Source organism: Pipistrellus kuhlii, unplaced genomic scaffold, assembly GCF_014108245.1.
Source record: "Pipistrellus kuhlii isolate mPipKuh1 unplaced genomic scaffold, mPipKuh1.p scaffold_m20_p_3, whole genome shotgun sequence".
Lineage (NCBI taxonomy): Eukaryota > Metazoa > Chordata > Mammalia > Chiroptera > Vespertilionidae > Pipistrellus > Pipistrellus kuhlii.
In genome coordinates, this window is record NW_023425529.1 from 38,710,884 (window position 1) to 38,735,999 (window position 25,116).

The 25,116-nt window shown below is 39.0% G+C and overlaps 1 protein-coding gene across 2 annotated transcripts in view; it reads right to left on the minus strand.

Annotated features, from left to right (window-relative positions):
- The window catches only part of NELL2 (neural EGFL like 2), a 310,243-nt gene that overhangs the window by 278,466 nt on the left and 6,661 nt on the right, over positions 1–25,116 (minus strand). The gene's annotated exons all lie outside the window — the stretch shown is intronic.

The following is a 25,116-nucleotide window of genomic DNA, read 5'->3' on the forward strand; positions in this document are numbered from 1 at the left end:
AGAGGCCTCCCCATTCTCAGAATATGCTTGGAGGTACTGTCAGTGCCTGCACATGGATCAATGTGAGAGGTTTGTGATGCTGAAGTTTGGGTGTGATGGCACTACATTTTTTCTTCTTTTGGTGGATTCTTCTAAGTTTAAAAGAGAGATTTTTAAAAAATGAGAAGAAACATCTTATACTTAAGGGGGCGGGGCATATAGAGCATGAGGGGGGCCCAACAATGGCATGCTGCTGCAGCGACCCCTGCAGTCAGAAACAGCAAGCTCCTCAAGGATGGGGACCGGACCTGTTTTGCTTCTATGGTTCCGGAAGCATCTAGGACACATGTGTCAAACACAAGGCCCGCGGGCCAAATCCGTCCCGCCAGGCCTTGCAATGTGGCCCGCACTGCGCTGTCATCACTGCACTCCGCTGCGTTTCCATCACAATGACAGTTTATGACTGTTCAGTAAACCATTCGGCCCGCGATTTAGGCTGGATTTTAGATTTTGGCCCCTTCTCTGATTGAGTTCGACACCCCTAATCTAGGACATAGAGAGCCATTTGCAAATATTTCTTGACTGAAGAACAAGAGTCAACCTTTCCTGGGTGCTTATTATTTGAGGCACATTTCTAAGGGCTTTTCAATACTGTGTGATGCTTAGCAGCATCCTTGGCCTCCAATAGGACCCCAACCCCAATCCCAACAACATCTCCATAGATTACCACATGTCCCCTGAAGGACAAAGCGGCCCCTGGTTGAGAACTACTGCTTGGGTTTTCTGCCTGATAACTGTCAGTGCCGGATGTGAGGCCAGGTACTCCACTGTGGAGAAGGTGCTCTTAAGCTATACTCCCAGCTGCTGGACAAGCAAACAATGACTAGCATTTCGTGAGTGCTCGCTATGAGCCAGACGCGATGCTAGCACTTTCCTGCATCGTCTCATCTCATTGCCGCCAGAGCTGAGTATCTGGATAGCTACCTGTGAAGCCAAACACTATTAAAGAATCATTTAAAGTATTTTTCTCAACAAGTGGACTCATACCTTCCAGATACTTTTTCAAATATGTTTGAGGCACTCAGCCCCTACATTTTGGTTTTCTGATTGCTGAGGCCCTAATTCTTCTGTCCCACTTTTGGTAACAGCATTGTTCCTTGTAGAACTAAAAAAAAAAATGGATTAAATTGTTCTCGTTAAATCAATTCCACGTTTCTATACAGCATTAAGGACTTATATTGTGCCAGTCTTATTATAAATCCCCCAAATCATCCTAAAGTGGAAGTACAAATCACTGGAGAATAGTTCCCCGAAGACGTGAGCCCCAAGAGCAAGATGGCCTTTGTTCAAGTGCACAGTGGCTCCTTGATTGCAGTGATGCGATTGCACCTGACAGAAGCCCGGACTCTCTGAGAACAACAGGAGCAAATCACAATCCACAGAGCTGATATCTCTCGTTTTTAAAATATACCTAGAGACTGGAGCCTGAGGGGTTCATTTTCAAATCCTTCTACCTGTCTTCAACGTTTAGAAGATGCAGCGTGAAAATATCCCTTATTAAAGATAATAAAGCCCCCTGAAAAATGCAGCACCAGAATTTGGTATCACTGTATAGCCCAAAGTACAGAAAGGATACCTGAAATTGTCAACAGGATAGATACATCAAAGGTCAGGAAAAGCATTTATATCATTGACCAAATTGAAAAAACAGCAACAACTACTCTTGAGGGACAATCGTGAAAAGTATTTTTTGCAAGTAATGTCGATATGGGTTACGTGGGTGATATAAAAATTGTAAATACTCATCCTTCATTTCATAAATATATCTACATTCTGAATAATCATTTTGAGTGTGTGTACTCTAGAGTAATCATATACTGGATTTCCACGTCATTTCTATCATTTTATAGCTTAAGCAAGTTATTTAACAACCTCTCTGGGCCTTGGTTACCTTGGCTACCACCTGTAAAAGGGGAATAATAATAGTATATAGGATCTTTGTCAGGATTAATATACTACCACTTAGAACATGCTTGGCACACAGTAAGTATCAATTAATATCACACACACACACACACACACACACACACACACACACCAGTTCAATATTTAAAGAACTCACAATGATATCTGTGCATAAGTTGGTGTGTGTGAATAAATGAATAAATAAAGGTAAAAAGAAAAATGAGCAAGCCTCAATGCCAGATAACAGGAGATGCCTACAGCTCTTCTAGCAGAACTAAAATACATGTACTTTGGTTACCTTTTGAGAGACAAAAAGGTCCCAAGAAGAAAGAACACTTCTCTAATAGATATGGATGTGCACAGTCATCCCAGCAGGCATATCGTCAGCTTTTAATAGCCATAACTGTGAACGAGTTCGTCAGCTAAGTGGGAATGTGTGGAACTCTAAAGCTTTCTTCTGCTGGTCTGAGCACAGCTTCACCATCTGAGGAGGAGGAGGACCTGATGACTGCAAGATGGCAGTGCGCAGCGCGTGAGGAGGGGGTTAGTTTTGTGCATCCCCCACACCGCCCCATGCACACTTCAATCTGTGCCCCAGGAGTGAGGATTTATATTACACCACTTCCTGTTCTCAAGACGATCTTTGTTAAATTTGTCTCTTATTCCTGTTTACCATCCGCGAAGGATTATTCTCCAGCATTATCCTAATGGTGTTCCTGCAGAATATTTATGTGCCTTAGTATTTTTGTTTATAATTGTGTTTGTTTATAAGTGCATGTACTAGTATAATTGTCACAGACAAATGAGAAAAGATATATGTAAATAACATATAAATGATGGTGTCAGGCCAAGAGATGCCCAAGTGACATCACGGAATACTCTAAGAAGAAAGGTTTGGCAGCATTCATAGCAAAGTGACAGGAAAATTGAGTCATCCATCGGCACATGAATTGGGCTTAAAAAAATCTACATCCCAGTAGTCATTACCATACTTATGTTGTAAACAATAATTTTGTTTTTCAGCACATTATCCAACATATTAAACTAATGTTGTTAATTTGTATTTAAAGCTTTGCTTATAAATTGTAAATTTGCCTTGATTTAAAAGTTGGATATGTGTTATTAGCACATGAATTTAAATTTTGTTATTTGTTTAGATAAATTTAAGGAACAATATAATACAAATAATTTAGATACCAAGATTTTTTCTCCTCTTTGGAAAAGGTTTATATAATATACATGGTTGAGAATTACTGATTAAACCATCCCAGTTACTTCCAATAATGACTTTTTATTTTTATTTTTTAATTTAAAAAAAATTTAGAGCAAGAGGAAGTGAAAGGGAGAGAAAATGAATGAAAGGAATGAAAGGAATGAAACATAGAGGCTCCCTGACCAACAGAAAGTTCAACCACTTTTTTTTATAGATCTCTAGCTTAAAACAAATTGTACTGTGAGCAAGTCAAAGGTGCTACAGAAAATGTAGCAATTCATTTTCTCCCTTTTCTTTCCAAGGCAAGAAACAGGTCAAACTCATGGGAAAGAGATATATTATAAAATGCTGAAAATGCATTTCTAAGGTAGTTGTTTACATGTCTGAGAAGATAAGCAGTTTTGCAAAACATTGGGAGAGTCAGACCCCTAAGGTGGATATTTTTAATATTCTGAAGTAGTGATTTTCTGCTGGCATAATGACCTATTGAGGGAAAACCATAATAATTTTATTAAAATTCAACCATTTAAAATAAATAGATCAGTGAACATGTGTACCCTGTACTAGGCAATGCCTCAGAAACCTATTAGATAAAAGTACAATGGAGAGAAGGGAACAGAAATTGTCAGGCTTTATAATATGACATTTCTAAATTACTATAATCTCCCTGATTGCCACAAGTAACTGAACTTCCTTGAACATACTCCATGGTCCTTTTCACACTTCTTATATCTAGATCATGTGCCTGTCTCAACTTTCTATAAATCAGATTTTTAAATATTAGATATATTCAAGAATCTAATTGACTGGTAATACTATTTACATCTTTCTTTCCAAAAAAACAAGACTTGTTATCTGAGTCATAACGTAGCAACAGTCATCAGACTTATCCTCGACTGTATAAAACTATAAAATTAAACAAAATAGAGAAAGCAGCTACTTAAAGTCATTAGACAGCGGAGAGCATAGGGCTAAGATCCTTGAGAGAACCTCAGCTTTCTGCCTGGGTACACTTTATTAACTAAGGTAATAAAGTGAATGGAACTCCCAGACAAAGCAGCAGCTTTTGCTGCCCATAAGACCAAGAGAAGTTCAGAGGAATATCTCCAAGACTCCACACAGGGAATCCCAAGAACCCTGTGAATGTCAAAGTCTGGCCAGTTACTGAGCTGAACAGTCAGTGAGTGAGACTATGCATTGGCAGAGAGCAGCTCCTAGAGATTCTGTAGGTCGCACAGTGCTGGGGGCCACTGGATTATGAGCATCCAAAGTGGAGAGAACTCTCTGAACCCAAGGGCATTCAAGTCCAGAAAACCTATGCCTTGGAGTGAAACCATTCTAACTGGCAACCTTAACAAGTCCCAAGAGCAAGCCTACACAGAATAATATCAACCCTCCAATAAAGTAACTATCAGAAAAAAATAAACAAACACACCTCAGCATTTTTTGGAGAAAGACAACAAAATCCATTAGAATACAAAGGGCCTATAATAGCCAGATTCTAAAAAGGAAGGAACAGAGGGAGATGGAAAAAGGAGATGGGAGGGAAGAAGTTGGGATTTAATACTATTATATCTGATGTCAAGATTTACTATAAGACTTATGGGACAATGTGGAATCAGAAAAGTTCAGAGTCTAGAAACAAAGGCATATTTATATATTCAATAGATGCTGACAAAAGTACCCAGGCAATCCAATGAGGAAATAAATCATGCTAAATAATATTGGATGTCCATATGAAAATACATCATTTTAATGTCATCTACTACCATAAAAACAAAAATAAATTTAATATGCATTATAGACCTCAATATGAAAACTATAAAAAATAAAATAAAATCTGTAAGACTTCTAGAAACACAGAAGAATATCTTTGAGAAGGAAGAATAAGCAAAGATTTATTTATTTATTTATTTATTTATTTGGCACAAAAAGCATCAGCCTAAAAATAATAAAAGATAAATTGGATTATATCAAAATCAAATATTTCTATTCACCAAAACACTTTATTTAAAAAAAAAAAAGAATATGGGTTCAATAGTGTTCCCCCAGAATTCATGTCCACAAGAACTTCAAAATGTGACCTTATTTGGAATTAGCTAAAAATTAGATCACACTGGATTAGGATAGATTAGGATGGTCTCCAAATCCAATAGCTGATATCTTTATAAGAAAACCATGTGATCATACGAAGACACAGAAACACAGACACTCACACAAAGGGGAAAAGGCCATATGAAGACAAAGGCAGATATTGGAAAGTGGTGGTTACAAGTCAAGGAACACCAAGGCTCGCCATGAGCTACCAGAAGTTAGGAGAAGAGCCTTGCCAATACCAGGATTTGGGACTTCTGGCCATCATAACTGTGAAAGAAATGTCTCAGAAAATAAACGTTTTAGGCCCCAAAGTATGTGGCAATTTGTTACAGCAACCTTAGGAAACTAAAACTTCCACTCATCAAAAGATTTCACTAATAAAATAAACAAACTACAGATGAGAGAAACTGTGTGTGTGTGTGTGTGTGTGATCAAGAATTTATAATAATATGTAAAGGACTCCAAAAACCTCAATTTTTAAAAATCAATAAAATGTAAGTAAGCAAACTGAACAGACTTCACAAAAGAAGATGTATGAATGGCAAATAAGGACATAAAAAGATACTTAGTATTATTCATCCTCTTGGAAATGCAAATTAAAGACAGAGTAGATATCACTATCTACTCACTAGAGACCCAGTGCATGACATTTGTGCACTGGGGCAGGGATGCGGTGGGAGGGGGGGAAGGCGGGGAGGAGTGAAGAGGATGTGTCCCTGCATCCCTCTGGCAGTCCTGGACCCCTCAGGGAATGTCCACCTGCCAGTTTAGGCCTGCTCTCCTCAAACTGACCGCCAGGGGCAGCTCCTGCATTTAGTATCTGACCCCTGGTGGTCAGTACCCATCATGGCAACCAGTTGTTCCACTGTCCAGACAACTTGCATATTAGCCTTTTATTATATAGGATTAGGCTAGCTAAAATCAATAACATCAAAGGTAAGAGGAACTGTGGAGCAGCTGAAACACTCAGACATTGCTGGTGGAAAAACAAATGTTAAAACTGTGTTAGGACACAGTTTAATAGTGTCTTGTTAAGTTAAAAGTACACTATTTTATGAACCAGCAATCCCCCTCCTAATTATTTACTATGAAAAATAGAAGCATATGTACAAAAATGACCTGTACAGCAATTTCCATAGCAGCTTTAATTATAGTAGCCAAAAATGGGAAACAAAGGTATGATACATTTACACAATGGGGTATGACTGAGAAATAAAAAGAGGCAAATTTCAGATGTACAAACCTGGGTGAGTTTTAAAACCATTATGCTGAACAAAGGAATCTAGACACAAGAAACTACTCATTGTCCCATTTATACGAAGCACTTAAAACAAGCCAGACCAAGTTATGGTTACAAAACTCAGAGTCTCCTCAAAGGTGGGGTGGCCAGAGGAAATGGCAGAGATCACCTGGAAAGAGGCACAACGATGCTTGGAACTTTTTATATGAGAAATGCTGGAGTGATGAGATTTGAGATACATAGGTGTATGTATCAAACTTAACATATTACACTTAGTATCTGTGTAGTGCACTATATATAAATTAGAACCTCAAAAATATTTTTGAAGGTGGGCACAGATATGTCTTAATTTCAAAATTCAGTTCAAAATTGTAAATACATCATTCGTTTAGTAGCAAGTATTCACTTCATTTAATAGGAAGTATACAAAATTCAATTTGCCTCCATTTCCAGGAGAAGTTTTTAAGCCAAGGCTCACTTTTTCTTTGGCTGCATTGGTTAGTCTCTACATCAATGGTTTAATCCTGAAAGCTTTTCAAGTTCAAGACTTTAGATTATTAAATGGCTTAAGCTCCAGGCTAGGGCACTAAGTTCTTGATGCATAAATGTTAACATAAGTGGACTTGGGACATTTCCACAAAGAGCACTAACAACCATATGGACTAATGATTAGAGTGAATCGCTTGAAGTCACTGACTTGGCCATATACATGGTTTAAGGCCATTTAAGAGATAGCTTATAGGCCAGATATCTGTAAAGTGCTCTCATAGCATCTGTAGTTCAGTATATATTCATAGATTATTGACCCCCAAAGACCACAGAAGTTTCTTTGGAACCATCATATTTAATGATGCATTTATTTTAAGGAAAAGTTCCAGTATTGCCAGGCAGCCTAGGGTGTCGGCACCTACGCAGTGGACATTCTGTTTTTATGAAGATTCTCCATCCCAGAGATGGGAACGGCTTCTTTAGTGCCACTGTGGTCTAATCGTATCAACCTCTCTGAGAGAGTTCTCAGTTTATGGCTCACTGAGCAATATTGATCAGCACAGCTCCTCTGGAACCATTATGATCTGTCATGTCAATATAGTCCTGCTGCAATCTCTTGCATTTTAAGTTGCTTCAACAGTTGAATAGCCCAGTTTCCAGGTGGAAAAAAATCTAATTTTTCTCCCACACTTTCTCCTTTCAGACAATATGCCAAAGCATTATGACATCACATTGTAAGCAATGGAACCATTTAAGATGATCAATGCAAAATAAATCCTGTAACATATTTTTCCTAGTTTTCCTCAGGCCAATAATGTTTAAGTTCTCCAAATGATCTTTCATTTTCCCTTTGACCTCTGTATGTATGATAAATACAAATGTCACTTAGGGGGGTTCAGTTATACCACTTTCCAGAATTAAACATAATCCCTCTCTCTGCCATGGCATTCTGACACTTCACAAACAATAATGTTCTGAAGCCAGTGTCAGCACAGGTTTTTTAAAGGCAGCTTTTTAATCTTAGAATATCCTGTGGGAGAAGAAGAAAAAGAAGCTCATTATCGCCAGGCAAAGTGCTCTCCCATATGTACTACAATGCTGATGCTGGAACTCAGGCCATTATATAACATCCTATGCATTTAATGGCTCCAGGGCTGAGAAGCCAGGAGAGAAACAGAACAGTCACAGGACTCAGCTATAGAGTCACCATTGTCGCCATTATTACCACTGGCAGACAGTAACTCACCCCATGCCAAGATCACTGGCATAGTAAGAATGCAAACAGGGTAAATAATGGACTATGTGAGCCTTCATTCTGATGAAGTCAGTGTATTAGATAGTTATGAAGTAAGTGTATTAGATTTTACTTCTAGGAATCCTACCTTCCAAACTAAGGTGCATATTCCTTGAATATTGTGATCAGATAGCCTATTGCTATTTATGGTTTAACTCCACTGAGACTAATACAGTAGATTAAACACAGTGGACTTATTTCTATTTTCCTATGTGCAACAGCAATAGTGTTTTATAAATTAATAATGTGCCTTTTGAAATGCATTCCCCTTAGCCAGCCTCAGTATCCTTCTGCCTGGCAGGAAGATTCTGGCTCAGTACAGGAGAAATGCTAAGAAAAAAAAGCCTAAGTAATATTCAAAGTCTTTAATTTAAAAATAAGATTTTGTAGAAGGACTACAGATTCACAAGCCTACTCCAATCTCCACAGAAGATTCTATACATTTCTCAAGTTCTCAACAGCCAAGCTTGTTGAATGTGGCTCATAGAGTTTCCTAGTAGTATACTAAATATTTCCCTTCCACCAATGACTGCAAGGGAACAGAAGGAAGAAGATTTCTATTAATTAAAAAAATTAAAATTAATAAACACACCTACAAAGACTACAAAGACTTGTGAATAAAATGTTTAAAAGAGCAAAGAGGATTTTCCTCTTTGGGGACTTTGGCCTGGAGAGAGGGAGTTGCAATAAATAAGAAGGTGCATCAAAGAAAGCAGAGGGCTCCTGCCCATTGCACTTTGAACTTGGGAAAGTAATGGCTTTGAAGGTTGCACTGTATCAGCTTGGGTCACAGCTACATCAAAGTAAACTCAGAAGTGCAGTGGGGCAAGGAGGAGGGATGTCCTGACATTTATTTTTCCCAAGGTCTGGTTAGGGATATTCCAGAGAGCATACCAGAGAAGCAGTGAGGTGGCCTTACGGAGAGCAATGCAGAGGGGCAGGCCACCCTGGCTAGAATCAAGGGTAAGTTAGAGCCAGGTCTCAGGAGGCTCCATAGTACCAGCTGGACTAAGATTAGCCAGTCACCAGTGGGTTCCCACCGAGCTAACAAAGAGCCAGTGTGCAAATGACAGCAGCAAAGACTGGAACCACAACTGCCAGAAGAAAAAGTAGCTACAGGTGGGCACAGAAGAGCAGCACAGAGAGTAGCAGAGAGATGCACATAGAAAATGCACAAACACAAACACATGCACACACACACACACACACACACACACACACACATGTTCTACAGAGAGAGGAACCAGAGGATACTTCTCCTTAGGTATAGAGTTGCCAAAGCCATGCCCTTCTCCTCATGAACCATCATCATTTTAGAAAAAAGCTGAATGGGTAAACTAGCTGAGAAATTGGGCTTTCTTTTTTTGTTTTTGTTTTTAAATCAACAGACTGGTTACTCTTTTTCACCAGAAAAAAAAAAAAAAAGTGCATGCTTTAAGCAGCGGTCATAAGAATCCATTTCAACAACTCTTTAAGGCAGGGGTCACAACCATCCATTGGCCCGTCCATCTCCAGTACATTTGAATTTTAATATCTTTAAATGAAGCCAGCACTTTCCATTTAGCCATTGATCTCACTACTCTTATAATCTCATACCTGGTTCAGTGAATTCATGTATGTTACTTGCCTGACCCATGTAAGCAATGCTTTTTGTGACAGTTTGCTTTAAATTTTTCAAGATGATTTAGATATATTTCTCTCAGCTGAATTTACATGTTAGAAAAAAAGGAATTCTAAAATCAAGAGGTTTTTTTTTTTTTTTTTTTAATTAAATGGATACAAAATTTCCTGGACAAGACACAAAATGCACAAACCATTTAAAAATTATAAATTGAACTTTATCAAAATTAAATATTTCTGTTCAACAAAGAGCTCCATTAAATAAATGAATAAATAATTTGAAATGATAGGGACTTGCAGCAAAGCCTTGGCAATACCGTTAAGTATAGCCTACTCCCACAGGAGCTCTCTAGACTTTGGGCAACACGACAATAACGTGAACATCTACAAAAGAGAAGAGCCAGAGGGATCAGTATGGATAAAGTGCAATTTAGGAGGGAAGTGGTGAATCCAGATGAAGGGACTGGATGAAACAGAAAAATACAATTTGGCTCTTGGGGTTATCAGGATATGGTAATCTAATTATCTTAGATATGGTATACTTAAAATATCTACATTACATATTTATATAACTAGTAGAGGCCCAGTGTATGAAATTCATGGGGGGGGGGGGGGGGGGGGGAGGGTAGTGTCCCTCAGCCTGACCTACACCCTCTCCAATCTGGGAACCCTGACAGCTTAGGCCCAGTCCCTGTGATTCTCTGCTCTCTGCGGGGCCTGGCTGCTCAGTGCCCGCTGCTCAGATGCTCTCCCCAGCCCAGAGGCCCTCTAAGGCTGGGGCAAAAAGCTTGCCTTGTTGCCATGGCGATGATGCAAGCATCCTGCCCCAGTGGCTCTGCACATGCGCGCACTGCTCAGAGGCCCTCCATGGCCAGGGCGCTCTGCACCTGCTGCCCAGAGGCCCTCAGCGGCCTGAGCAGAACACTGCCTGCTCTCAGTGGCTGTCCCCCCAAGACTGGGGGACTCCTGTGGGGCTTAGGGAACTGGGCGCCGCCATCTTTGTGATGGAGTGACAGTTAATTTGCATATTACCCTTTTGATAAGTAAAATTAGGATAGAATAGTATCCTTATTGCATTCATCAAGTACTTTCTCAAGACTTGTTTTTTTTTAATTCAAAGAATCAACAAGAGATCCCTAAACACTATTGTTTATAGTAGAAATACTGGAGCCATCTGGTTCTCACAATGCTATCCTGAAATAGTAAACGATATCTGACTGGGTCAGTCTTCCAAACTCAACCACTACCTCCCACCACAATAAACTGAGAGGAGTGAGGAAAGCACAATCATAAATAAATATTAATGGTGCGTTTCAGGAAGGATTTAGTAAGAGATTTGGTAAAGGCATTTCTATATATTTTCTTTCAGAATAGAAGTGAAACATGAAATCAACTAAAACTTCAGACAAGTCCAAATTTGGATTCTTTGCTTTTGACTGCATGTCAATAACAGAATTTCTACATACAAAAACCACATATCCAACCACTACTAGCACCTGGTAACACTAAACAGAATAATAGAGATGAAGTTAAGTATTATCTTTTTTCAACCTTTTTTAGCATCCTGCTTATGGCTTTGCTGTCATTTTCTCTTTTTTTAGCCAGTAATTTGTTTATTTACAGCTATAGCTATGGACAGACACAAACTATAGCCTCAAAGATGGGAGTGCTTTCAAAATCAAAATGGGGGGGGGGGGGCGGGGGAAGGAAGTATAATGGGTCTATCTGGAGGAGGAAATAGTGGCTGACTAACATTTATCATAAACCCCACTCCTCCTACACAGGGAGGATGCACCATGTGCAAAATGGCCTATTTCAGTTCCAAACATTGGCAGCAATCTGCCCCAGCGAGGCCCTGTTCCGGAGCCAGCAGTACCCGGTCTTTTCATGCATCACAGGCTGACAGCTGAATCTGCTTTGTGGCATCTGAGGCCGTATCTCGTTCTTCCTCAATACCTACAATGCCTCAAGGACAGATTTCTGTCCTTGAAAAACATCTATCTTTCGTTCGTAAATAGATTCCATTTCTCAAATTAAAAGCAAGCCTCTCTGCAGCAAGAACTTGGAACATTTATTTCCTATGTCCCATTGTCTTCCCTCCTATTTTTATAGATTTAACAATGAGTCCTCTCCATTTAACTCATTAAAATATAAATATATATTCATTGTCTATCAATATCTACAGAGCATTGAATTTACCTTTTTTTTGTTTTAATGGGGCGGCTTTTCCCTGAAATTCTATATCTCATTTTAATGATTTGAAAAGTCTCTTCTGTGGAATCATATCTCAGCATTATACTGATAAAACATTTTTTAACAAGTTATATTTCCCTTGCCTACTTCTTCTATTAAGATAGTGTGGAAAGGAAATGAATCCTCCAATATCTGTCAGTAGCATACACTTGTTACCTGGCTATACAAGAACTACAGAAAGTTTAAAATGAGGTAGTTCTGCATTGGCACCTCTGCTCTGTGTTTTTTTTCTGCGAAAGAAAAGCTTTGTTCCTCACACCTGACAACAGCGTAAACATCCCCCCTAGTTCCTTCAGGAGGCAGCTAGGATAGTGTTTGCTTAAAACCCTGCTTTGTCTGATGCCTGTGTACTTTAACATCAGTCTCAGAAAGGTTTGGAAACAACACTGACCACGCACGTTTCCACAGCCTAACTGGCCTGTTCCCACCTTGCCCTGACTTTATTAATTTGCTGACCACAAAATAATCATCCATTAAATAGGTAGGTTCTCCCCACTCGTCAGTTTCCTGCCTGGTAAATGGTACACGGAAGGAACATTCATTTTTTTCTCCCATTTGTCTCTGAAGCATGTTCTAATTTGGAAATGTGTTATCAAAGAACAATTTAAATTATACTATTTTCACTGGAAATACAACCCAATTAATTATTAAAAATTGGAGCCACCTCAGCAAAGGGATGAAAATGTACTATGAGACGCTTTGTTGTAAAGAGGCATCTATGATAAGGATAATGAAAAACTGTGTGGCAATTTTTTAATAATTGACCTCTGCATCAGGGTCTTGGTCTTTTCAAGGTTAATGGAAATAAATACACATATCCATTCTTAGTTATTTTCTTTCCCTTTACAGGTCTCATTTCTTGTAAAATCCCACACTATAACTTCAACTCCAACTCAGGTTCTTATATCCAGTTCATTTCAACTTCAAAAATTCTTGATTTTAACCCATAACATGATAGTCTTATAGAAAACATAACTTAAACAAAATCCTATCTCTTCAGGATTGTTTTTTAATATGGAAATTAGTGACAAATTTCAGAAAGGAATTTGGTAAAGGCAACCAAGATTTGATTTAGAAATACTAAGTCTAATTAAAATTAGTCCCCCCGAAATGGTTTGGCACAGTGGATAGAGCTTCATCCTGCAGACTGAAAGGTCCTAGGTCTGATTGCAGTCAAGGGCATGTAATGTTACATCCAGATTTCATCATCCACATGGACCACCAGGGAGCCGAGTCCGATTCAACTGCAGAAAGCCTGAATTCCACGCCAGCATGGGCTCTGTCCCACTCACGCCAACAGCGTGGCGGAAGAGAGAACAAGCTTCCACAGGTCAAGGGATTTTATAGGGGTGGTGATGTCACTGCTTTGGCTGACCCTGTTTGGTTGGGTGAGGGCTAGGGTCCAGTTACACAAAATGGAGGATAGCTCTGCCCTGCCCCACAGTACAAAATGGAGTCAGGAGTTAGCCCGCCCTGACCTGCCCTTTCATTCCCCCCTTGTCTTATGTGCATGAGTCAAATCATTGACTCAGCCCACTTCCTTTTCGGGCATTCGCTATTCTGTTATTTAGCGTTACTTAGCCCTGGACTTTCTCACTGACTAGATGTGCTTCTTTTACATACCACAACTCAAAACACTCTAACAATAACCATGAGGGAACTTGTGGTTTTGCCCTGAGGGAGTCCAGAAGAAAGGGAAGTTACAAGTTACCTTGACATACCACAGGTATATTATCTTAGATGAAAAGACAATAGGCTCCATAAAGATCTGAGTTGATCTTTGCCAGGGAAGATACTGTCTTAGGACACGACTACCCACCATACCCTGCTTTGTAATGAAAGGTTTTCTTTTTTCTTTTTCTTTTTTTTTTAAATATATTTTATTGATTTTGTACAGAGAGGAAGGGAGAGAGATAGAGTTAGAAACATCGATGAGAGAGAGTCATCAATCAGCTGCCTCTTGCACACCCCCTACTGGGGATATGCCCGCAACCAAGGTACATGCCCTTGACCGGAATCGAACCCGGGACCTTTCTGTCCCCAAGCCGAAGCTCTATCCATTGAGCCAAACCGGTTTTGGCTGTACTGAAAGGTTTTCATTGCAGACCATTCTTTGTGGTTACTTGAGGTCTCTAAAGTTGGCAAGCCGCCAGGCAAGCCCTCCCTGCATTAAATGCAATATCTTGGTTGCGGGCACATCCCCAGTTGTGGGGGAGGGGTGCAGGAGGCAGTTGATTGATGTTTCTCTCTCATAGATGCTTCTAACACTCTATCCCTCTCTCTTCCTCTCTGTAAAAAATCAATAAAAAATATATATTTTAAATTAGTCCCAATTAGTCCCAATTTCTGACCCTTGAATTTTAAGTTAAAGGAATTTGGTAAAGTCATTTCTATGAGTTTTCTTGTATTATAATAATAAGGCAGTAAGGGAACTAAAAGCCTAGACAAGCCCAAGTCTGGATTCCTTGGAATTAAATTTGGATTCAACAATCCCTCCTTTACACATTTTAAAGCATTTATCCCTTTTATTTTGGGTATGATGTTTCTTTCCGTATAGGGGGAAATCCCTCTGTTTTCAACTGAAAGGCAAAAACACAAAGTTTAGAGTCACAGTGCTTTCCCAAGATGCTTGAATTCAATTATCAATTACTCTGAACATCTAGGGATAGAAAATGTGAGCAAAAGCAATAATCCTAATAATTACATTTCAACAAAATTTTTGAAAATCAGTCTCAGAGGAAAAAACATGAATTATATTCTATATAATAAAAAGCTAATATGCAAATTGACCAAACAGTGGAACAACCGGTTGTTATGATGAGCACAAACCACCAGGGGGCAGACGCTCAACCCAGGACTACTCCCTGGTGGTCAGTGTGCTCCCACAGGGGGAGCACTACTGAGCCAGAAGCCCTGAGCCAGGCTCACAGCTGGCAAGTGCAGCAGCAGTGGTGGGAGCCTCTTCTGCCCCTGTGACAGCACTAAGGATGTCAGATTGACGTCTTTGTCCTGCTCCCCAGAGAGTGGGCCTAAGCCGTCAGTTGGACATCGCCCAAGACTCCCAGACTGCAAGAGAGGGCGCAGGCTAGGCTGAGAGACACCGCCCACCCCCTCCGAGTGCACAATTTTGTGCACCGGGCCTCTAGTCATAATATAAACTTCCTCTCTGGAGTACTCATACACTTTTAAATTAATCTATTTTTATAGCATACAATTCACCCTTAAACAACATAGGTTTGAACTATGGAGGTCCACTTAGACAATGATTTTTTTTTCCAATAAATATACAAGACATTTTCATATCCAAGTTTGGGACTTTTTAAATGTGGAGGCCTGATTAACTATATATTGTTCTACTCCATTTTTATATAAGGGACTTGAGCATCCAAAGACTTTGGTATCCTCAGGTGTCTTAGAACCAATCTCTTGCAAATTTCAAGGAATGAGGGTCCACAGAGAGTAATAAGGAAGTCAGAAGTTATATGCAGATTTTTTTTTTTACAACAGGAAGTGGGAGGCATGCCCAACATTGTTTAAGAATCAAATGTAATTATCAATTTGTTGAAATGTAGTAAGAATACACCAAAGTGTATCAGTAAACAGCATGTCCTCCTCCAAACAAAGTTGAGAGGCTCCCAGGAAACATCCAGGTTCAACATTCAGTTCCTAGGAGCCCTTCATCTCACTGGTAGAATAGAGCAACCATGTTTATAAGCCTTTTAATTTTCCTTTTAACAATCTGTCAGTCTCCAGGAAAAACTTTGCTCAGTTACAAATAAATGTCAACACACACATCTTGTAGCGAGGATGTTCAGCTACCAATTACTCCTGGAAATCTGAATAAGTTCTAAAAATATGTCCCCCTCTGAAATACGTATCTGTTTGGCACTCTATCTGGGACATTTAATGGCCCATCAGTACAGTGTGTTAGACTGTAAAAACATAGGCAGAAATAGTACTTGCCTATGGAATTTGCCACTTAAATAGATAAGCAAAATTAGATTAAACACTAAAACAGCAGTGTATGGAAGAAATAAAGTGGATCACTACCACTAAGAATGAGTATTTATCAAAGCAATACACAATGCATAGCACAGCAGTACTAGGGCATTCCAAGATGCTTTGGGAGAAAAAAAACAAAAAACAAAACTGTTTTGAAAAGAATATTAAGGATTGTCAGATAGATAAAAAAGAAGATGCTCTAACAACAAAGGTTACTATGAAAAGAAAAACTAATTAAATGAGAAGAGAATAATTTACTTTCAGTTGGAACTAGAGTGAACTTAGAAATCATTCAGTTTCATTCCCATCCCCAACCCATTGAAACATTGTCCCTGAAATAAGATCATTTTATCTCTATTTGAATATTATTAAAAACAAGTCTATTAGATGGGTGGATGGATGGATATATGGATGGATGGATGGATGGATGAACAAACTCAGAATGGATGTTCCTTAAAGCAAGCCACTTAAGCCCTAACCAATTTGGCTCAATGGGTAGGGAATCGGCTTGCAGACTGTAGGCTTACAGGATCTATTCCAATCAAGGGCACATACCTCAGCTGGCAACTCTCACACCAATGTTTCTCTGTCTCATCCCCTCCCTTCCATTCTTTCTAAAAGTCAATGGAAAAATAGCCTCAAGTGAAAATTAACAAAAATAAATAAAGCAGTGTTTCCCAAAAAAAAATAAAGTAAGCCACTTCATTTTGAAAAACTTTATTTGTTGAAAATGTTTTTCTTACATTGATTCAAAATTTGCCTCTTCCTAACTTTCTGTACAGATCCTAGTTTTGCTGTCCAGTAAATGTAGGAGAGCCACAAAGGTGAGCCACATAAGTAATTTTAAGTTTCTACCAGCCACATTAAAAAATTAAAGAAGTAGGTGACTTTAATTTTAATACTATATCTATCAGACTAAGTATATCCCAAGTATTATTTCAACATACAATCAACATAAAAATATAGATATTTTACATTTTTATACTGTCTTTGGAGCTCCATATGTATTTTTTATTCTTCCATTGCATTTCAATTTGTGCTAGGCACATTGCAAGTATTCGGTAGCCACACATTGCTAGTAGCTATTGGACAGCTGAGTTCTAGACAATGGTTTACAAACAGCTGGACATTAGAATCTCAAGAAAAAATTTCAAAGTATAGATTCCTAGGATTCACACCCAGAAATTATGCTTTAGTTAGTTTAGGAGGACGAGGGAGTATTTTAAGAAGGCAGTTTTCCACTGACTGAAAAAAAAAATTTTTTTAATGAACAAATAAACCACTGATCACCAGGCTGATATTTAGAAATCACTGCTCCAGAACAACACAAAATAAATCTAAGTCCCCCTGTACATGACTGTTCTCCCAATATTAAAAAATAATAATGGTCACATCTCTCATGTCTTTTATTCTCCAGGCTACACATTCCAAGCTCTAACAACCTTCCCTCGCCTGACATGGTTTTAAAAACTTTCCACTCCTGGGTCTCTGTCCTCTGGATCCACTCCTGTTTGTTTCATTTATTTGCATTGTGGAGAAGTGCCATAGCATAAATAATCCAAATTAATCCTTATTTGCCCTTGAAATGTTTCTCAGTACTTTCATATGAATGTGAGTATCGAATTCACAAAACTTTACACTCTCACTGTCGACAAGCATTCAGATGTCCAGGTTCTTCTCCATGTTGCTGTTCCCTCGGGGCCCACTTCACCTTGGGGGAGAAGAGCCCTCTTAGACTAACTCAGAGCACTAAGTGAAGCAGAACTACCTTTCCCGTGCCTCTCAATCCTCCTGCTTCTTCTCATGACCAGAGAAGGAAGGGTTTTGATATAAAAGAAGAGCTCTTTTGCCTTTGTTAAAGTTATATAAATGTAAAACATAATAATGTTACCAAACCAAAGTCAGATTTGCCATGAATAAATGGACTCGATTCAGTGCCACAGATACCCACTCACTGATGGCTGACCAAAGCATTCCATGTGTGCCACCATGATAGGCCAGGAGTCAGAGGAAGGAACAAGGCCGAGTCCCAGGCCTCAGGGAGACCACGATCTAGTCAGCAAGACAAGATATTCGCGTGACAAATAGTTATGAAGTTCTACTACTGCTAGACACTTGTGTTAGATAGTGAAGAAAACATTCAAAAAAAAAAAAAAAAAACCTGCCCTTAGGGAGCTTACTTTCTAACAGGGGAGACAGATAATAAACAATTCAAATAATAAATAAGTGAATTTATATGCTAAATGTGGATTTAGCAACAAGCATGTTAGATGATAAATATCCTAGATACTAACAGATAAGAATAAGGAGTATCAAAAATACTTTTGGGGTGCAAGACAAGTTGAAATGTACTCAGTGGTCAGTGTAGCCTTCAAGAAAGAAATTGATATATGAGTAAACATTTAAAGGAAGGAGGGAGGGAAACACAGATATTTGGAGAAGGAGCATTCCAGGAAGAGGGCAAAAGCCCTGAGGCAGAAAAGGGCCTTGTTTGTTTGAGGAACAGCAAAGACACCAGTGGAGTTAAAGCAAAGTGAGCAAGGGAGAGATGAGAGACTAGGAAAAAAAAAAAAAAAAATACTGCGGTGACAGTGGGAGTCTTCACACAGGCATAAAAGAACTTTTATTTTGTGTGAAATAGGCAATCACTGAATGTTTGGGACAAAGCAATAATTCAATATATATTACATATATATATTACATTTTAAAAGGATTCTGGCAACTATGTTAGAAAATAGACTCCATGACCTGGCCATCATGGCTCAGTGGTTGAGCTTCGACCTACGAATCAGGAGGTCACAGTTAGATTCTTGGTCAGGGCAAGTGTCCAGATTGAGGGATCAATTTCCAGTAGGAGACATGCAGGAGGCAGCCAACCAACGATTCTCTCATCATTGATATTTCCATCTCTCTCTTCCTCTCCCTTCCTCTCTGAAATCTATTTTAAAAAGTATTTTTAAATATGTATTCCACTACGTGGGAGCAATAGTAAAGCAGGAAGATCACACAGGAGGTTAGTGCAGTAATCCAGATGAAGGATGGTGCTGGCTTGGACCAAAGAAGTAGTAGCAAGAAAAAGTAAGGTGGTCAGAGTTTTTATATAAAAACTAGAGGCCCGGTGTTTAAAATTCATGCACTTGGGGGTGAAAAGGGGGTCCTCAGCCTGATCTATACCCTCTTGCAGTCTGAGAGCCTTTGGGGGATGTCTCACTGGCAGTTGGACATCCTTAGTGCTGCTGCGAACTCTCCTGCCACCACAGCTATGCTTGCCATCCATGAGCCAAGCTTCTGGCTGAGTCACGCTTCCTCTGTGGAAGAACACTGACCACCAGCGGGCAGCTCCTGCATTGAGCGTCTGCCCCCTAGTGATCAGGGCACATCATAATGACTGGCCATTCCACCATTTGATCGATTTGCATATTAGTCTTTTATTATATAGGATTACTCATGATACATGAGGTGTTTGTTTTAATAGAGGATGCCAAGAGAGCAAAGAGAAAGCAACACTAATTTCAACAAAGAAAAGATTTATAGTCAAAGTGTTATCTTAGCTGAATCCTGAATGACATGGAAAAGCTCATCATGAAAAAGAACCAGGAAGAACCCAGAGCAGGTAGCTGGCAGGGAGCTGGGAGCTGTCAGGAGAAATACAGAGCATGATCCTTTTCCTAGAGAACTGACAGTCTCAGAAGGAGGGTAAGACAGTAAATCACTGAAAAACCAGAGGCTCAGGCGCCACTTGCATAAAAATTAACAGGGACATTGGACTGCAGAAATAAACAATAATGTCAGCAAGACACTCAAAAAAGGAGCCAAAGAAGTAGCAGGAAATGTAGGGAAAGTGAGTCCAATTCAGAAAGGGCTCACAGGACCACCCCAAGGGTTCTGTCAACACTGCACTGGCCCTTAACCGCCATGCAAGGTTGCCAGGAATCCTACCCTCCACCACCAGCTCCCACCAACAGACCACACCAGCACCTTGCCAAGAATTCCAAGATCACTCTGACAGGTACATCAACTGGGTTGTTCATTTCTCAAAATTTCTAACATTTCTTCTGGTAACATATACTCAAAACCCAAGGTAAATTATACTATGCTTGAAAAGCAATGTGTTGGGTGACTACAGGGGAGCTGCATGCCGAATTTCCTGTTGCTGCTTTTCTCTCTGCTCTTCCCCACTTCTGAAACTGTGATAGAAGGGCAAGTTATACTCCTTCCTCTCCGAATTGACCACTCATTCTCATCCTTCTCTACCCAAATCCAAATACCCTCTTCTCTCCAACAAAACCAAAATAGCAACAATAGAAGCTGCTTCAGGGCCAGTTTCTCCCCTGCTCCAGTTCACCCTCACTTGTCCTCCCCTTGTCACATGAAAGATACCTTACCTTTGCTTCTCAAAAAAAAAGCACACACACACACACACACACACACACACAAAAAAAAAAAAAAAAAAAAAAAACAAAAAAAAAACAGCATTTCTACCTGGGAGCCCCTAAAAAAACACATGACCTGGTGTTAATTCCAAAATAAAAACAATATTTAAAATATATTGCATGTTTAGTAAATGTTAGGCACAGTTTTATTCATGTAATCTACACATCAAGCCTAAGAGGCAATACTGTTGTTTTCTCAACTGAAGGGGAGATCAGTAACAACATCAAGTTCACACAACTAGTGAACAAAGGAGACAAGATCTGAACCCAAGATGTCTCATTCTGAAGTCCACACTCCTAACTATTACCACGCATCAATATAAACTTAGAATTGCCTCCATCATTTATTTCCCTCTGAGTACATCTGTAAAGAATGACCTTTCGAGCAATGGTTTACTGTCTTCATTCTAACGCTTCCCTTTGTAGGGAGAGACCCAAGGTTCCCCATACCTTCCACAGAATAAAGACTCTTAGCAGAGGTGCCATCAAGAACAACTCAAAAATCTCTGGCCAAGTGCCCAGATCCTGGAAGCTGGCCAAATGGGAAAGGGAAAAGTCATGCTCCATCATTTTTCCCAGCATCTCCCTCCTTAATTCTTTTTAATTACAGTGGTCAATATTTGAGTTCCAATGAATATGAGTTTATACAGTGGGGCAAAAGTTACCATTAAAAATATATCCACTAACAAACTGTTTGCTTATAAAATGAGTTTCTACATAGACTGGCATCTATCTCTTCAATGTAAATTTTAAACTGAATCCCAGCAAAAGACAAACATTTTCATGAAGCCAATAAAATCATTATAAGAGAAATGCTCAAATGACACACATAGACACTAACTTATGATGATCTAACACAGGTACATATTTTAAATTAAAAATTTTACAAGAATTATAAATATCTCAAAACAATAATTTCATATGGAAGGATTAAGAGAGAGAGTTCTCAGGTATTTTTGCAAAAACAAACAAAAATACCCAGCACTTGATTTTACCCTATTTCTTCTTATAATTAGCTCATAGTTAGACAATTACCTACATTTGTCACCTAGAGACTAGGACATATAATTTTCAAAGTTTCTAGTTTCACTCTTTAAGATAAAAATCCCAAATTTTGGGTTCTTTTTTTTACCCCTGTAATAATTTATATAGAAATCTTCCTTTTTCCATTATTCTTTGGGTCCCATCCTTACACATAGAAGCAGTATAAGAAATACCTGATGAATTGAAGTAAAATCAACAGAAAATATCACACTATAATGCCTTAATGTCTAATACCTAAATTATCAGTTAGCAGGTATTAAATTATGGACAAATAATAACGAGAATGGGAGAGAGAATAGATGTCTGCAAGAATAAATTCTGGAACCAGCATGAAGAGAATGAGCTGGGGAGGGAGTGGAGGGGAAAATAAAGCCAAAGAAAGGCAGGGGTCCCTTCATTTCAGCTGCTATCCAGGGTGCACCTCAGCCATGACTTAACAAAGCCCGTCAATATTGCTCCAGCTCCTCCCAAATCAAGCCTAGTTGGCATTCTGCAAAGATCCCTGGCACTAAATATATATATATATTGATTTGAGTAAGAGAGAGAGAGAGATCAATTTGTTGGTCCCTTATTTATTCATTCATTGGTTGTTTCTTATAAGTGCTCCAACCAGAGATTTGAACCCACTACCTTAGAGAATCGAGACAACACTCCAACCAACTGAGCCACCCGATGAGGGCCCTGACACCTTTGATAGGAGACTTCTAGTTATGCTTTCCCCTGTCCATAATTATGACTACCACACTCACTGGGTCCCAAATACCAAGTTACTAGTAAGTGCTCTCCATTCTACTTCCAAAATATTCATGCTTTCTAACTTTTCCACTTCTACCTCACCTCTGGATTAACCTTTGGGATAGGGGGTATGTTTTTGAAATAGGAATTCAATAAAAAGACCCAGCAGTTGATTATACTCTATTTGTTCTCAGCATGAGCTCATAGTTAAATGATGACAAGAATCCCTTAAAGACTCGGAATTTAGTATGAAGATTCTGACTTTACGTGGAAGAAACCATTGTTAGCTGCAAATGACTAGGATAACTTTAATTCAGTCGTTCAAGTTTCTAACCATTCTACAAATACACTCTCATAAATAGTTGTGGAGGACTAAAAAAAAAAAAAGTTTAATTCAGTTACAACCAAATGTTAATGTCTAACATATATACTAGTTACCTATTGCTGCCATAACAAATCACCCAAACTTAATGGCTAAATCAACATAAATTTATTGTCTTGCAGTACCAGAGGTCAGAAGTTTGAAATTAATCTCTTTAGGCTAAAATCTAGATGACTGCAAGGCTGTGTCCCTTCTGGAGGTACTAAGACAAAGTCTATTTTCTTGCTTTTTATAGCTTCTGGAGGCTGCCTACATTCCTTGGCTCATGACTACCTTCAAATTTCAAAGTCAGAATGACCAATTTAGTCTTTCTCATTGTATCTCATTGTATCACACTGACACTGACTCTTCTACCTCCCTCCTCCATATTTAAAGGACCCTGTAATTACATGGGCCCTATCCAGATAATCCAGGATAATCTCCATATTTTAAAGTCAACTGTTGAACAAACTCAATTTCTTCTGCAACCTTCATCCCATCCTTAGCAAATACATATTTTAGGTTTTGAGGATTCAGTATGTGGACAGTTGGAACACCATTATTCAGCCTACCAGACTACCTCTTTACTTCCAAAGATTCACTTCCATCCCACATGCAAAATACATTCACTCTATCCTCTAGAAGTCTCAACCCATTAGATATCAACTCAAAGTTTAATTCTGGTCTAAGTCCTTATCAATTCAAAAGGCCCAAATTTCATCATCTAATTTGGGTATAAATAAGGCTTTGGGTATAATCCCTTTTGAGGCACAATTCCTTTCTATGAAACTCAAGAAACAAGTTATCTTCCCCCCAAATAGAATTGTGGGATAGATATAGGATAAGTTATAGACATTGCCATTTAAAAAAGGGAAAAAAATAGAAGTTAGAAAAATTAGACACTGGACCCATGCAATTTCGAAAAACAGCCAGAAAAATTGCATTTGGTTTCAAAGTCCAGGAAAAATCTCCTGTGATTCTTGTCTCCACCTTCTGGGCTCTTAGCTCTGCCTTCTGGGTTCTCAGTTCTGCCCTCTGAGTCAATGTTATGTTTTAGTACAGGTGACACAAGCTTGCAGTTAAGTACTTAAATCAGCCTGTTTCTTGCTTGCAGAATTTTTGGACTCTAACAACCTTTTTTTTTTATTACATCCTCTAATTTCCCCTTTCTGGAAGAGATAGGAGTGTTTCTGCTGATATAATATTCTCAAGAACCTTCTGGGTCTCCCATTAGAAAAGAGCCTCTCTGCCAGAATGACTACCATCAATAAATCAGCAAACAAGTGCTGATGAGAATGTGGAGAAAAGTGAACACTTATGCACTGTTGGAGAGAATGCAGATTGGTACAGGCATCGTGGAAAGCAGTATGGGGTTATTTCAAAAAATTAAAAATAGAACTGCCTTATAACCCAGCAATTCCACTTCTGGGAATTTATCCATAGAAATCCAAAACACCAATCAGAAATAATACATGCACCCTTATGTTCACTGCAGTGTTGTTTACAAAAGTCAAGGTTTAGAAGCAGCCCAAGTGTCCATCAGCAAATGAGTGGATAAAAAGGCAGTGTTACATTTACCAAATGGAATACTACTCAGCCTTAAAAAAAGAAGGAAGTATTACCCTTTACAAGAGCATGGATATGGAGATCATTATGCTAAGTGAAATAAACCAGTCAGAGAAAGACAAGAGCCATATAATCTCACTAATATGTGGAATCTAATTAACAAAATTAACTAACATGACTCATAGGTAGAGAACAGATGACAACTGTCAGGGGCTGGAGGAGAGATTGAGCAAAAAAGAGAGAAAAAACTCATGGACACAGACAATAGTGTGGTGACTGCTAGGGTAAGGGGAGATATGGGGAGAAGTGGAGGAGGGCATAGTGGGGGATAAATGGTGATGGACAGAGACTTGACTTGGGCTGGTGAACATACAATACAGTGTACAAATGATGTGTTGTAGAATTAATTGTGCACTTGAAACCTGTATACTTTTGTTACCCAGTGCCACCCCAATAAATTCACTAAAAAGGAGGGGGGGGAAAGAGGCTCCTCTACAGACAATTCCTGGATAAATCCATCTCTATTACTGGCTTCTGCTGAGATGTTTGAGGTAATCCATGAGCTACAGGTTCAATTTCTTAAAAGAGCCCTCTATGTGACTAAATATTGTGACCTCATTTCTGAGGTACTAGCAAAAGGATTTCCACCTACACCATTAGCTTCCTCTCTAGAGCAGGCTCTCCCGGCAGTGAGCCTTCTAACTTTAGCATCTTTTCAATCTGGATAGGCTGAGAATTTCTCAAATACCAATTCTGGTTCCTTAACATTTCTTACCCCAATTTATCTCTTTCCTCACACATTTTACTATGAGCAGAAAAAAAATA